We start from the raw sequence: 15,297 nt of genomic DNA on the forward strand, positions 1-15,297 counted from the left end.
TAACACCTCTAAGTTCTTCTGTACCTTACTCCCATGTAGGTACACCTTAAAATAATTTATATTGTAGAAACCTGGATTTCTAGTTTATGTAAATTCATTATACTCTTTTTATATCCTCTGGGCAGTTGGCTGAGCTGGTCTAGCAATCTGAAGAGTGATTTTTCTTGTCCACTCTGTAGATCTGTATAATACTGGAATAAAATTTTAAGTGTATTAGAAATGCTAGGACTTACTCTGTATGGTTACAGAGACAAAATTATCATTAAAAGGATAGATCGCTCAAAAACATAGCAATCATATTCTATTGTGATATTACAGAGAGCTGAGGAAAAAATAAAAAATGATGCAGATTATTTGTGGACATGCAGTAGATGAAACAACAGAAGCATAGGAGCTTTGTAGTGCAGAGCATAGTCCGCATATGTCAAGCTTCACCCGTAAGAATTACTGCCTGGCTCTGTAGCAGTTCATTTTCAGTGGCTAGTACACATTCTCAGGTATATTGTTCATTTATCCATTCTTTACTACACTGATCAGGAAAGCTGCTTTGATGCCTAGTAAACGAAATGCTCCAGTGAGCTCAAGGGTTGTTTCACCATGATATTTGAGCTATTGCATGCCTGTAGACAAGTTCAGAAACTTTTTAAAAAACCTCTTCCTCAGTAGCTCTAAGCAGCTTTTCTGTATTATACCCTAAAAATGCACTGTGCAATACCATAAGCTGTCAGCTTGCAGGAGGAAAAAGTCAAATTACTCCTATACAGTTATGCCACAAAGTGTTCTGTAGCTCAGAGTTATATGATAATTTAAAGCAGGTATATTGTTTACTTCAACTTGGCCTTAAATTCCCTAAAGCATTTGAGCGTTCAGTGACTCAGTTTGCTAGCCTGCCATCACTGGCAATCATATTGCATTATACCCTGGCATATTCTTTGCATTATGCAAGTAATTTTAAATCACTGCATGAAAATCTAATCAAAATCTTCTCTAAATCCAAAGCTTCTTTCATTTGGGCTTCAGGGGCTACCCTTTTCATGTTCCTGAATTCTAAATTTGCTCATTGAGATTCAGCAAGAAATGTACAGTCCTGACTTTGATTCACTTTTCTTCCTAAGAAACCTTCACATCATAGAAGATGTCTGAGGTTAGAGCCTAAAATATTCAGCTACCCAAGAGCTTTTCTTCTGGAGAACAGTTCTGCCTAAGAAGGAGCCTTGAAGTTGCATAACCCTTCAGAAAAGTACAGAATAGCACTTAGCCAGTTTCACCAGAGCTTATTTAAGATGTCAATCTATTTATCAAAGTGCTTGTGCTTTTAACTAAGGTAAATTTAACAAGGGAAATACTGTTTTTTCACTGATCCATCCAGTTCTGTGTGATTTCTTCAATACCGACCAATAAAGCTAACTGAAAGGATATGTGATGAATCAAGTAAGAGTGTATTGGTCTGCCATATCAAAGAGACAAAAGTATTTTTGTTATAATGAAGCTTTGGATTATTTTTCTCATCTGTCTCTGTTTTATTGTTTTGAGACCCACAATGCTGTGTGATAGGCTTGGTGGCAATGTTGGGCTACACTGAAGATTTTGGTGGGCCCAAAAGAGTGAGGAGCTAGTGGTGCTTAGTGAGCATGAGGCAATTCAGTCCTGCTGAGAGTTCAGTTAAAAGTGACAGCATCAGGATAAAGGTTGACTTTTGCAAAAGGAGGAGTTAATCTGTTCCTAGCAGACCTGTGGGGCCTGGGAGGGACGTGCCAGGAGTAAAGCTCTAGCCAGCTATTTGTGGGGCGAGTAAGACGTGCCTGTTGCTCTTGTAATAAATTATTTATTTATTGGGTGATCTTTTTATGGCTGATAAACAATGTCTGCAAGGGACTGGGACAGGCTCTGCAGATCTTTTGGGTCTCATTGAAGTTGAGAGGTGCATGACTGGCTTTTGCCATCTCCTGCTGCAGCTGAATCTCATGTGTTTACTGGCTAATAGCTGTGTCTCAGTGGGCTTGAGGCAGCTCTACCAGATCAGTGATGTACTGAATCAGCTGTGTTTGGTGCTTGGGCAAGAGTCTGCTGCCCAGCATTACATGAATCAGTGGGTCAGTTAATACTTCAAGGAGTCATTCTACATACAAGGTATGTCCTCTAGCTGTAGCTGCGTCTGACAGCTGCTCACCTGCGGGAAATCTTGGACACAGTGGGTATTGTGTGTTGGAACAGGAGCAAGTTGTTCAGTGTCTGACACTGATCTTGTGTTACAGAGCCAGAGCAAAGACAAAAGGAGTTGTTTTCCCATTTTTAGATCCACATCATATTCCTATGTGAAATAAGCATTTTCATGGACAGTTGCTGCCAAGGACTTGACTGCAGATTTGTCAAGGACTACTGTAAAGCAAAGAACAAGAAATATCCAGTTGTCTGCTATGTTTTGTAATGTACTTTTAGTAGGAGACTATGCTGCAACATCTTTTTCTAAATTTTGGCTGGTAGCTGGACAGAGGCTGTCAATATTCTGTGTAGACTGCACAGGTTGGCTTATCAAGTTTTCATCTTAGGAAATTTAATCACTTTCTACCTTAGAGTTAATGGTTATTCAGCTAGAGTCTTTTAAGCAGGCACCATTTTACTCTTTGCTGTTGTGTACACTACCACAGCGGTTTTCTGCTTGGTGAGTAGAGTTCCTGACTGCAATTCAAGGGAACTGGAATTGCAAATAACCTCTTAAATGAAAACCTCACATTGGATTTCCCATTTCTGAAATGTGTTGATTTAGCATTCAAGTATTGTATGTCTCAATCACCTTGGAAAATACAGTGTCATCTCTGCAGGTTGGTTGGACTGGTCCCTGCCTGTGTTATTTGATAGCGGCTTGAAAAAATACTAGCAGGAAAATTCTTACCTAATGCTGAACAAGGACCATTATCTGAATGAGGAATATCTCTCTGAGAAGCCTGTTTTCCCTCTCTCCTGTTCTGTTGTACATTTCTGACTTCATATCGATGCAGCATAACTTTTACCTGTGTTTACAAATGCTAGACACAACATCAGAGTCTCTTCCTCTCTAGAAGAGCTTCCCCCTCGAGCAGATCTTTGCCAAATACTAGCTCTAAATCAATTGCTGTGCTCAAAACAATTTAAACAAGACTTGTAAGAAACAAAGTACCACATTTAGAGAATGACTCTTTAATTACATACTTTTGGGACTGTCTTCTTACTCCACTGTACCATGAAAGATTAATTTTCTCTTGACATCAGAGAAATCCCTAGATGATGTTTTTTCTGTTCTTCAAGACAACGTGTGCTTTCTTTTACTATAATCAAATATTAAATTATGCAGAAAACAGAACATCTGAAGTGTCTGAGGCATCAAACGCACAAGAGAATAGGATGTGTGAGAAGTTCTGAGAGGTCAATGAGTCATAGTGGGAACGACCTAAACTTAGTCTTAAAAGGCTTCAATAAATGGCGATCATAATAAGCTTTTGCAGTAGAGTCTTAGAGGCAGGTCTTAGAGGCTCTGATGTGTTTTGGCTGTGACATTCCCCCAGGAGTCTGCAGCCTGAACGGACAAGGCTGCCAGTGGGTTCTGCTCCTGGGTTGTGCTTAGGACCAGTTGTGCTGCAGCAGCAGGAGTCAGAAACCTGCTGAGTGGAGGCTGGTACCCCTCCAGCCTGGAGGAACTGCCAGAGGTGGAGGTGTAGTAGAGTAATTAAGGGCTGGAAAGTGGCAGGAGTTGCAGAGGGCAGTTGAATTGTTGGTTGGGGATTTTTTCCCCTTGCTTTTAGTCTGATCCCAGTAGGATTTAAGTCCAATTAGGTTGACAAGGTAATGGTATCTTGGTGTCTGATGGCTGTAAAATCACATTTAGCAAGATGCCAGCTGGATGACATGTTCTAAATAGCGTTCACATAGGATGCAGATTTGTCTGTGTGTGGTGGCAGTGAGGGGCGAGAGCCACAATAAACAGTTGAGGCTTTTTAAAAATCAGATTAAGGGAAATGTTTTTAAGAATGAGCAATTGTCTCACATATTACCATGTCTTGTACACAATAAAGTAGTAGCACTGGAAGGTGCAGGTGACGACAGTGTTTTTACTCTGTAGGACCCATTCAGTAGCAGCTATTTTTGCACATGCTGGCACAAGAACCACTGAAGCACTTTTCAGTGTGCCCAATACCAGCTATTAAGAGTCTTCATCTGGAATTTCTGCAAAGTAATGGAGATCTTGAGTTAAGCAAAACCAAAGTTGGGAAGCATTTTCTCTGTGCAATCTGTAAAGCTGAGCCAAGAATATACTTCTGGCATAACTCAGTTCTATGCTATGCAGATTTTCATTCTCTCTGCAGTATCAAAAAACTTTCTGGTGATGCACTAAGAGGACTATGTTCTGTTTACGTTACCCATGCTCATTCTCTCTCTCTCTCTCCTTCTCCCCCCCTCCCCTCACCGCCCCCCCAAAGTACCTGCATTGGAGTGAGTGCCTTGTTTTGAATTGTGTGGTGATTTTCAGTCAGTATCTGCAAACACAGACACTGTGCTCTGTATGTGTTAAGGTGGGCAAGATCAAAAGTACGTGTTTTGTATTTCCTGTGGAAGGTAGCCAGATCTTTGTTCATCCTTAGTGCCTGGGGAAGTTTGTTCCCCAGTGTCAAGCCAAGGAAAACATTTTCCTTCAGAGGTGAACTTTGCAGAATAACTGTAATTTTCAGTGGTGCCAAAAGAATCATTGAGGTAGGAAGGGACCTCTCAAGATCATCTAGTCCAGTCCCCCTGCTCCAGCATTGGTTGCTCCATCACCTTCCCAGAGATTGAGATGAGGTAGTTCCCCAGATCCTACTTCTTACCCTTCTTAAAGATGATGATATCCCAGAGGATCAGTTAAAACAAGGACTACAGCCTTGAAGAGTGAGATTTGCTTTCTTCAGTCTTCAGGAACCTCTTCCGATTGACATGGCCTTTTAAAGATAATCAAGAATGTTTTCTTCACGCTGAAGGCTTTGTGCATGGGTATTTTATAATGTTGCAGTCCAGTCCAGAGATGAAGCCAGTATAAATTACCGTGGGGTTAGATCATGGTCCCCAACAAAAGGGCAGATGTTCCTAAGCGCCTGGGTTGGCAGAGGTGTTAGTCTTTACAATCATCGTTCACAGAAACAGCACCGACTTCCTTAGCAATAGTAAAAATGCAACTGCATTTGAGCATGTTTCTGGCACACAAATTTTCCTTTGCTGCCTCTTTCTTTCACAGGTAACTGTTCGTCTTGTCTTGCTTACATAACCAGCAACCGCCCTTGCAGCTCTCGCTGCATGGGAATTGCAGTGGAAATCCTCTGTTCCTCCATTGTCTGTACCAAGAGCTATGTCAGGCTGCTTTGAAGCTGTTAATCTTGCATCAGCTCAACAAGCAGATGTAATACCTTTTCATTACTGATGAATGAAGGATGAAGCTGGACACTTACTTGTCTCTAAGTATCAAGGAGGAATGAATAAAAATACATTGCGTGTGGTAGGAAGAGTCAAAAATGGCAGGGCCTTTTTTGGGGAAGGGTGGGAGAAATTTTTTCTTTAGCAGAATCAGTATAGAGGATTAGGTACTGATTTCATTTAAAAAAAACAGATTTTTTTGTAAACTATGCATAAAGCAGGCTGTAATGCCTATGCTAGATGGCAGAGGTCAGAGGTGATGGGCTCAAGTCAGGCATCAGCATATACAAAAGCCTCTGCAGCTATTTTAGAGCTTAATGAAAGTTCTGCTTTTATAGGGTGTGTTGTATTCACTGCTATTCCCTCTGGTTTACTTTTCATGATAAGACTCACTCACCTTTATCAGGCTGAAAAGCAGGTAGCCTGGATGTGCATCTCCTCCATGCCTAACAGCCATGCTTCATTTCTACAGATACAGGCAACTCAGCAGTCACAGGCTCCAAGGCTGCAAACTGATGTCAGGAGGACCTTTGATGGCTGAAGTCTGTGTTGGAGCTTTGGAACCATGAGACAGGTTTTGTTCCTGCTGAAACTGATGACAAATTTGCCTCGACTTAAATGAGGACAGCATCTGACCCTCCTTAGAGAGTAGTTTGCACTATGAATAAATACCATAAAATCAATTAGATCAGGAACTTTTCCTTCTGAGCTGGCTGTGATCATCTGTAACTGCCTAGATGCATGTAGTACAAAATTACTTTAGTAGCGGAGCTTGGTGGTCATCCATAGGATTCACGGCCGAAGAGGTTTATGACTCTCATTTATCATTCTAGGAAACAGTGAAAACCATTTTAATTAATAATGTGTACTTCCAAAACTGTATTAAAACAAAATTATAAGGGCATTTAAAGAGATTATACCTTGTGCTGCTCCTGTGAAATATGAGTGTGTTTATAGTTGTAGTTGTTTTTAAATGCTTCTTCCCATATGCTGCATTGCAGTGTTATACTGGAAAGGCTCATGCTGCTGGATTTGAAGAATGAAAATCTAGTGTTGCACAATGAGATTAGGTAAAGAAAGTGAATTATCAGGATTTCTTAAACAGATTTTTCTAGATACTGAATCCTTCCTCTCTCCTCTTGTGCCTCACCCCAACCTGTTCTTTTGTGACTGCAACCAGCCTTTATGTTGAATTGAATCAAACCATGTTACTGAATTCATTTACTATTCATTCTGTTACTATCTTACAATTCATGCAGTGGCAGGTGATGAGATGATTTTGTATATTTTGTTTGGCATGAATCCCAGCAAATGAAATCTAAAACTGGTCACTAATTTCTGGTGTGATGTGATGCTTATCATTTGAATCTGGTCTACTGCAAATTTCTGTATATCTCTTCTTTGAGGGGAAAAAAAAAACCCAAACAAAAAACTCTTCCTATTTCCCTTTTTGTCCATTGTGATGGTGGCTGTATTGTCTCAAGAGCATTCATAGTAACTGTTGCCAGCACATGATCATATACGAGAAATAACCTAAAAGGGGTTAGGAGTAGAAAACACTTAGGTCTATTAAAATCTTCATGGTAACATTTCTGAAATATTCCCAGTAGCTGAAGCATGAAAAGTAGAAAGGCAGAGTCCCAAAATACACTTGACAAAATAGCGTGGTGAAAAGGGATTTAAGATTATAAGGAAGTGGGTTCCACCTAAGCTGGTATGGAATTAAGTTTCTGGCACTGAAATAAGTTAGAGATGTTTTAAACCAAAGACTAACACAGAATGTCGTTAGTCTTCACCCAGAAGACTCCAAAGGTGAAGCTACAAAAACTCTGTAAAGCAAAAAGACAGATTTTAATATATTTTGGGTAGGGAACAGCAAAAAAAGAATCTTAGAAACCTTAAAACTTATAATTGGGTAACATAAAATTCAGAGCAAGATGTAATGTAGATCATAGAAGTGCTGTTTGGAAGGGATTTCTGGAGGTCACCTAGTCCAGGCTTGAGGTTTTGCTGAGAAGAAGGTATCACTAAGACACCATGACACCAACGTTCAAATTATGTAGAAGTATTGGAGAAAACCTTGTGAGTGAAAGGCAGGCACTGTACATTTAGGGAAAATTAGAATCAAAGGAGGTAAATGAATGAATACTGTCAACAGGTAATAGAGAATCAGTAATGACCTGAAATATTATGCCTGCATATAAAGCATAATAATAGTAGGAATATATTGTCAGCCACGTATTGTCGTGCGACCAGTATGGTAGCACAGAGTGCAAGGAGTTGAGGACAGAAAGAGCAGTAACACTGGCAGACTTCAGCCATGCCTGTGTGAGTCACGATGAGGCATCATGAGAAAACTACATTTTCAGTACTACAAAAGACTACCCCTTGAAGCACCTCATCAGAGAGCACAAAAGGAGAAGCAGTCCTTGATTTTTGCTCTGGGAACTGCACAGAACCGGAATGCTACAACTGAAAGGCACTTGGTAAGAGAGTCCTTAATGTGATCAAATTCAATCTCCTTGTAAGATGTAGAAGCAAGACAGTAATCTGTCACAGTAAAGCTTAACTGTTCAAAACAACAACAACAAAAAAGAACTATATAAAAATGAGGGACCAAATTAAAAGCAGTAGTTAAGTGTTTACAAGTGGTATGAAAAATGCTAAATTCACGATAGTGGACTTTTTTTAACAGCGTCTCCCCTTTCCAAAGCAAGCCTTGATAGACAGCAAAGAGACTGCTTAGATGTAAACAGATCTTCAAAAAATGTATGTTGTATCTAGAGAAGGAAAACAGAAAAGAACATTACATTCTGACAAGTTAATGTCAAGCCACAATAAAGCAGGCCAAGAGACCCAATGAGAAGCAATATGCTAAAACTGGCAAAGCTAACAATAAAAACCCCATCAGCAAGCTGCATATAAGGCCACCTGTAGAAAATGGAAGCAAAAAAGGGTTTTAACAAAGAGAGACCCCAGCAGGAAAAACAAATTAGTTCTTTGAAGTAAGTATTGAATAAGTATTTATTATGAAAGTGTTCAGGGAAAACCTAGAGTGGAGAGTTTTTTAACATGGAAACTTCTGAAATTAAACTGTTTGTAGACAATGTAGGAAAAAATCAATAAATAGTATGAAACCACATGTATCAGTACATATTCACCTAAAACTCTGGTGGATCTCAAAACAGGATATTGCTATATGATTAACTGTGATGTGTAAATTGTCTTTAAAGTAAGTCCTAATACTAAAAGAATGGAAAGTAGTAAATACGACACTAATATTTTCTGAAAGGCTCCATGACAAATCCATAGAAATACAGACCAGTAATTCTCAATTCTTTACTGGATAAATCAATAGAAGTGCAATTTAAAAAAAAGACACATGGATATATCTATTTTATATCTTATATTGGGAAAAAGTGAACATGGATTATGGAGAGGGAAGTATGCCTCCCATTTATCTGAGTTTCTAGAAGGACTTGATGAACCTGTCAATAACTGATTCAGATGGTATAGTGTTTTTACACTTGAAAAACCCCCAAAAGCTCATGTTAAAATCCTTCAACAGGATTAAAAAAAAAAAAAAAAGAAATCGGCCTTGAAACAAGAAGCAAAAGGTTTCTAATAGATTTAAATCTGTTTAAAATGAGACTTGATGTACGATCAGCTTTCACAAGGAAGGAGTGATTGCTGGTAAAATTCCACAGGGATAAGTGTTGGGGCTCAGGGTGTTCAGCATAATCAGTGATCATCTGGAAAAGGGCTGGATAGCAAAAAGAAAAACATTTGCTAACAATATAAAAGTAGCCAGAGTCAAAACTGAAAGCTCACTGAGAACATTTTTTTATCAGTGATCTGAATGCAGGAGTTGAATGCACAGTTAGTAAGTTTGCTGATGATACTGAACTGGGAGGTGCTGTTGAGTCTCTCAAGGGACAAGAGGCCTTGCAGAGGGATCTGGATAGATTGGAGCATTGGACAATCACCAATGGCATGAAATTGAACAAGAACAAATGCTGGATTCTGCACCTGGGATGGAGTAACACCAGACACAAGTTTAAATTGGGAGAGGAGTGGCTGGAGAGCAGCCCTGCAGAAAGGGATCTGGGGGTGCTGGTTGAGAGGAGGCTCAAGAGGAGTCAGCAGTGTGCCCTGGCAGCCAGGAGGGCAAACCGCATCCTGGGGTGCATCAAACACAGCATAACCAGCCAGTCAAAAGCAGTGATTGTCCCGCTGTATTTAGCGTTGGTGTGGCCTCACCTTGAGTCTTGTGTGCAGTTCTGGGCCCGATAACTTAAAAAAGGATGTGAAGGTCCTTGAATGCATCCAGAGGAGGGCACCAAAGCTGGTGAAGGGGCTGGAAGGCATGTCCTCTGAGGAGTGACTGAGGACTCGGGGTTTGTCTAGTTTGGAGAGAAGGAGGCTGAGGGGCGACCTCACTGCTCTCTACAGCTTCCTGAGGAGGGGAAGTGGAGAGGGAGGTGCTGATCTCTTCTCCCTGGTGGTAGTGGCTCAAAGCTGTGTCCATCAGGGGACATTCAGACTTGACATGAGGAAACATTTCTTTACCGAGAGGGTGGTCAAACCCTGGAACAGGCTTCCTGGAGAGGTGGTCGATGCCCCATGCCTGTCAGTGTTTAAGAGGCATTTATTTGGACCAATGCCCTTAATACCATGCTTGAACTTTTGGTCAGCCCTGAAGTGGTCAGGCACTTGGACTGGATGATCATTGTAGGTCCCTTACAGATGAACTATGCTGTGCTATGATATTCTAGTCTACTCTATTTTCTTCTTCCTACCTGCTCCTTTCCCTACCAGTACATGCTGAGGAAATCTCTGATGACATTTCTTCCCAGCCCTACACTAGCAGAAGGCATTGAATGGGTAACCATGTCCCACCCTAGGCATTGGCTCTGTCACATTGTGGGAAGGAGGCATGTACCTTCTGATGGGAGTGAGAGCTGTGGATCATCTCGAGATAATTGGACCACCTGCACAAAGTTACAAGAAGCAAGAGTGAAGCGTTGTTTTTGAAAGTCGTCTGTGTTCATCCAGTTCATCTCAGTTTCCACACGATGGCAAACCCCCACATCTCTCACACCAGCGAGGCTCAAAGATCAAGCCCTCAGTCTAAAGCAGGACGTGCTCCTCCACTAAATGGTTGCAAATCTTTTGGAGGTGAGCAATACCTGTTCATTACCACGTGGATTTTAGTTTTGCTCCTTGGACTCATTTTTAGAAAGGTCTGATCTGTTTCCTGTGGAAAAACACACTAAAACAAAAAAGCCTGAGAACATTCAGTACTCCCTCAGAGAGAAGGTCCATCTGGCCCAATACTCGGTCTCCAAAGTGGCCCACCATCAATGTCTAAAGGAGAGCATATGAGCAGTGCAAGTCGTCTTCTGTCAGGGTCCTGGGGGTGCTCATAGGCCTCCATGGCTGGGACCGGCCTCCCCTGGGACCCCCACCCTCACCATCTCCTGCCCAGGGAACGTGTCTCGGCCCAGCCTGGGGCCTTCAGTCCCTGCCTGAACAATGGATGTTTTAGTTGTGCTTGTCTCTGCCTGTCTCCTGGATGGGTCTGGGACCTGCACAGCAGAGAGCTGCTCTCCTGGATGGAGCCCTCAGACCTAGGTCAGAGCTTGTCAGGCATATCTCTAGGCATAACATAGCATAACTATTCTGTCCTGTTCTATTCTATTCTATTCTATTCTATTCCCTGCGCTCACTATGAGTCGAATAATGATGAGACTGTTATTTGCCTGAAATGCCAGGGGTTTTTCAGCTCCAAAAACACTTCCAAGGATACATAACACAAAGGATACAACTGGAAACACAACTTTGTTTTCTGAAATCTTATTTTTATTTTTTCAGATTTTCTAAATCTGTTTCAGAGCCAATGCTCACAAGCATTACCACAATGGCCATGCGCAGGCAGGAGCAGGCTGATGCGTTCTTCAGTTTAGCTTGCAAGAACATCCTTTGCAGCCTGGCAAAGGCCACTCACAGAGCTACAGAAAGTAGCAGCAGGAATACAGGCCAAGCAGTCCCTGTTTCCTGAAGAGGGAGAACGGGAAGGATGAGGATCAGGACTGACCACACACCAAAGAAGAAGAGGTGTGTGGTACCGTGGGGTATTTTCCAAAATATGACAGGTAGCCATGACAAGCACCCTTTTTGCCTTCCAAAACTTGCTGCGCCGATGTGCTTCTTGGGCAGTGATGCATGAAAAGCGCTCTCGTGCCTGCCCTGCGCTTCTGTTGCATGCAGGGAGAGCTGCAAAGTGGCAGCTGCTGATGGGGCAGCAAGCGTGGAGCCCTTCCAAGCACGGGCTGTTTTGCACAGGCAAGAACCCCTGGGGAAATGGAGGCAAGGCAAGAGCAGAGCTCACTCCCGCTCCAAACTTGCAACGGGCAAGAGAGCCCGAGAGAGCCAGGGCACCAGTGGTGCCTTGGAGGTGCAAGAGCAGCAGGCAAACAGCTAGGCGAAAGGGCCCAGAGGAGCCCTGACAAGGGGCTGTGCTCAATGCTACAGAGGAAAAGAAGCAACCCCCGGGGGCCTCCCTTGGGGCCCACCCTGGCAGTCTAGAAAGCTTCCTCCCCCTGCATGCGGGGCACGAGGGCCACCTGCGTGGAGCACGAGCAGCAGGCACCTAGCCCAAATGGCCCAAAGGAGCCCTGGCAAGGGGCCGTGCTCAATGCTGCAGAGGAAGGCAAAAAACCCCCAGAGACACTTGCTAGCCCACCGGGGGGGAAAAAAGCCTTCCTCCCCCCAGCTGCAGGGCACGAGAGGCCATCTTCGTGGTGCATGAGCAGCAGGCGGTAACCTAGCCCAAAGGGACCAGAGGAGCCCTGACAAGCGGTCATGCTCAATGCTGCAGAGGAAGGCAAAAAACCCCCGGGGACCAGGGCCAATCCGCCCCGGGGGAAAATTCCTTCCTGACCCCAGAGCTGGCGATCGGCTAGTCCCTGAGCATGTGAGCAAGACCTGCCTCCCTGTCCCACAGGCTGGTCACGCCTCCCAGGAGATGCCCAAGCCCTATCCTCCCTCAACCTGGAGCCCTTTCAGGGGCTTCCGAGAGTGGCCAAATGCCCCTGGCCTGATCCACCTTGCGGGCAAGAATCCTTCCCGTGCCTGGCAGGACACCAGTGGGTGCTCCAAAGCACTGGCACCCCTTGCAAGACCTCTGCATCCCATTGCTTACAGCTGCTGCCCTTGTCTCCACAGGGGAAGAGGATGGCGAGCTCTGCAGTGCTCCTCAAGAAGACATTCCCTTCGTCTTGCCACTGCTATCCAGCTGAAAAGGCCTGATAGCCTTGGGCACCTCCAGGCCTTGGTGGTTCTCATCTGGTGAGGGGCTTGCAGCTGTTCCCCAAAGGCTGAAGCAGGATTTCCAGCCCTCCGATGGGCTTTGAACACGGCGCCGCTGGGAGCTGGCCTTGCAGTGGAGAACCTCCAGCAGCCTCCTCCAGCCTCTCGTCTTCCTCCCTCAGCTCCCGCCAAGTCATTCCGCCGCCTCCTCAAGGACTTCCTCTAGCATGTCTTCGGGCTGCCCCCGGGCCAGCTCTGGCAGTGGGACACGGGACGATGCTCCCTTTTATCCTGCCCCGGCCCATTGTGACTGCTGCGTTGCCGGGTGCTGGCACTGTGACACGGGGGTGACGGGGCCCCCCATGGGCAGCCCCGCCCACTGCCCCTCCACCCAGCATCCTTCGGAGGAAGGCCTTTGGGGTGCTGGCCCTGAGGCAGTCCCTGTGCCCAGGAGGCCCAGGGGGCTGTCCCTGCCCTTGCTGGCCATGCACTGGGCCCAGCTGCTGGGCATCCCTGAGACGTCCTCTGCCACTCGGCTCCCAAGGACAAACCTCGTGCTGTTACTCTTCTCTCCAGCCATGGCACAATTTGAACAATGCCCTTAATACCATGTTTTATCTTTTGGTCAGCCCTGAAGTGGTGAAGCAGGTCAGCTAGATGATCGTTGCAGGTTGCTTGCAGCTGAACTATTTTATTCTTTTCTATTTCTATTTCTATTCTATTTCTATTCTGTTCTAACATATCATAAACGAACTTGTCCAGTGACAGGGAAATATTTTATTCAATTTTCACCTGATTTCATTAACATTAGAGGAAATAAATAAGAACAAAAAGAGCACTGCAAAGACAATGATGGATTTTAAATTACCTCTTTCAGGATGGAGACTCAGGAGTCACTCTATGCAGTTCTAAAATAATGTCTCCCCAACAGCTGGTGGCAGTGAAAGAGGAAGGCAAAGAGGGGAATCATTAGGAAGAGCAGAGTGAACACACCACAAAATATTGCTCTGCTGTGTATTTTCTTGGTGTCCCCACTTTTTGCGTTTCATGTGAAATCCTGATTCCCAACTCCTCCATCTCAAAAGGCCATAGTGAATTCTAACAAGGCTTCATGGACCTGATCTTTGGCCTGATGTGCTGTGGTACGTCTTGGTTTCTTATATGAAAGTGTGCTTTAGGAAGGAATGGGAAACAAAAGACAGGATTTTTGGGAAATACACACGAGTAATTGAAGTATATATTGTAATATGGACAATATTTTTGGCAAAGTAGATGATAACTTCCAAACTCTAGGGAAAGTCTTCACTATTTTTAATACCATTTTGTCAGATGTGAGAAGCATCTTTCCAAAAATACTTTGTCTGTGACCAAAATGTTTCCTTACCAAAACTTATAGTAATTTAGAGATGAAGAAACATTAAGTTACTTAATCCTCCCTCCTGTCACTGAAGAGTTGCTCCCTACAGGACTAGCATGTTTTCTAGAGGTCTAGAATCTGCTTTTAGATATTTCCAAGCAATACCACATCCTACAGGTCCCTTGAAGGTCTACATGTAAGGTCTAATAGATGATAACATGCATGTGAATTTCTTTTATCTTCTTTTGCCTCTCACCTGATACAAAGACAGTTATTCCAGAAAAGGTTGAGCTGTGCAGCTGAAATTGCTGTGGACACTAGATAGCTACAGCACTTACTTCCTCTAACTGTAGCCTCTTTTTTGTGCTAGTGCTCCTCTCCACTGCTTCTTCACACAAAAAAATCTTTGGCTAACTTTAATACAAGCTTCACAAACAGAAGAGAAATGATGCTGGGATTATAATGGCTCCATGCAAAGGTTCATTCAGTCCTCAGTGAATCTCCTCTTCTGATGTGCATTCATCAGGTACACAGTCAGTATTCCCATGATGCCTGCAACGGGAGAAAGTGGTTTCTGGATTAATGAACCAGAGCAAACATTTTTCCATTCAGATCTGTTCTAAGGTAGCAAATGTATTTTGAAGCCAATTTAAAGTTGGTTAAAATGTTTTGAAGAAGCAGGAAGGAGCTTTGAAAAAACCCTTCTGTGGAACCTCAGCAATTTCTGGTGTAGGGGTGAGCATCCTGTGTCCAGGCGTGGAGCCCACAGGGTACGCTCTGTGGCAGCGACTGGTGGCACGTCGGTGTGTCAGCAGAAAACCTGTGTTTGTGAGTGTCTCTAGCAGGTTCTGCATGAACACACTGTAACAGGCTCCCCTTCCCTCCCCCTGATGTCAGATGCTGCCCCATCTACCGCGGTGGCAGCTCACTTAAGGGACATGTGCCAGCCTTTGCCATGCACGAGGTCTCCTAGCCTAGGCCATTTGATCTGCTTCATTTGGCACAAGCTGTGCTGGGATGCTAAACTCTCCCTGGTGAAGGAACCAGTAAAAGCAATTTAGCGTTCCTACTTTAAGCACGAAGGAGAAGTGAAACAGCATCCCTCATTTCATTTGCTCAATGTACAAAATTTGGATCCTTCTTTCTCTCAAGCCAGGACTTGCCCCAGGGTTTGTCTCTTTTCTACCCTCCCACTGCATCTCACAGTAGCA

This window comes from Gymnogyps californianus, chromosome 2, assembly GCF_018139145.2.
Source record: "Gymnogyps californianus isolate 813 chromosome 2, ASM1813914v2, whole genome shotgun sequence".
Taxonomy (NCBI): domain Eukaryota; kingdom Metazoa; phylum Chordata; class Aves; order Accipitriformes; family Cathartidae; genus Gymnogyps; species Gymnogyps californianus.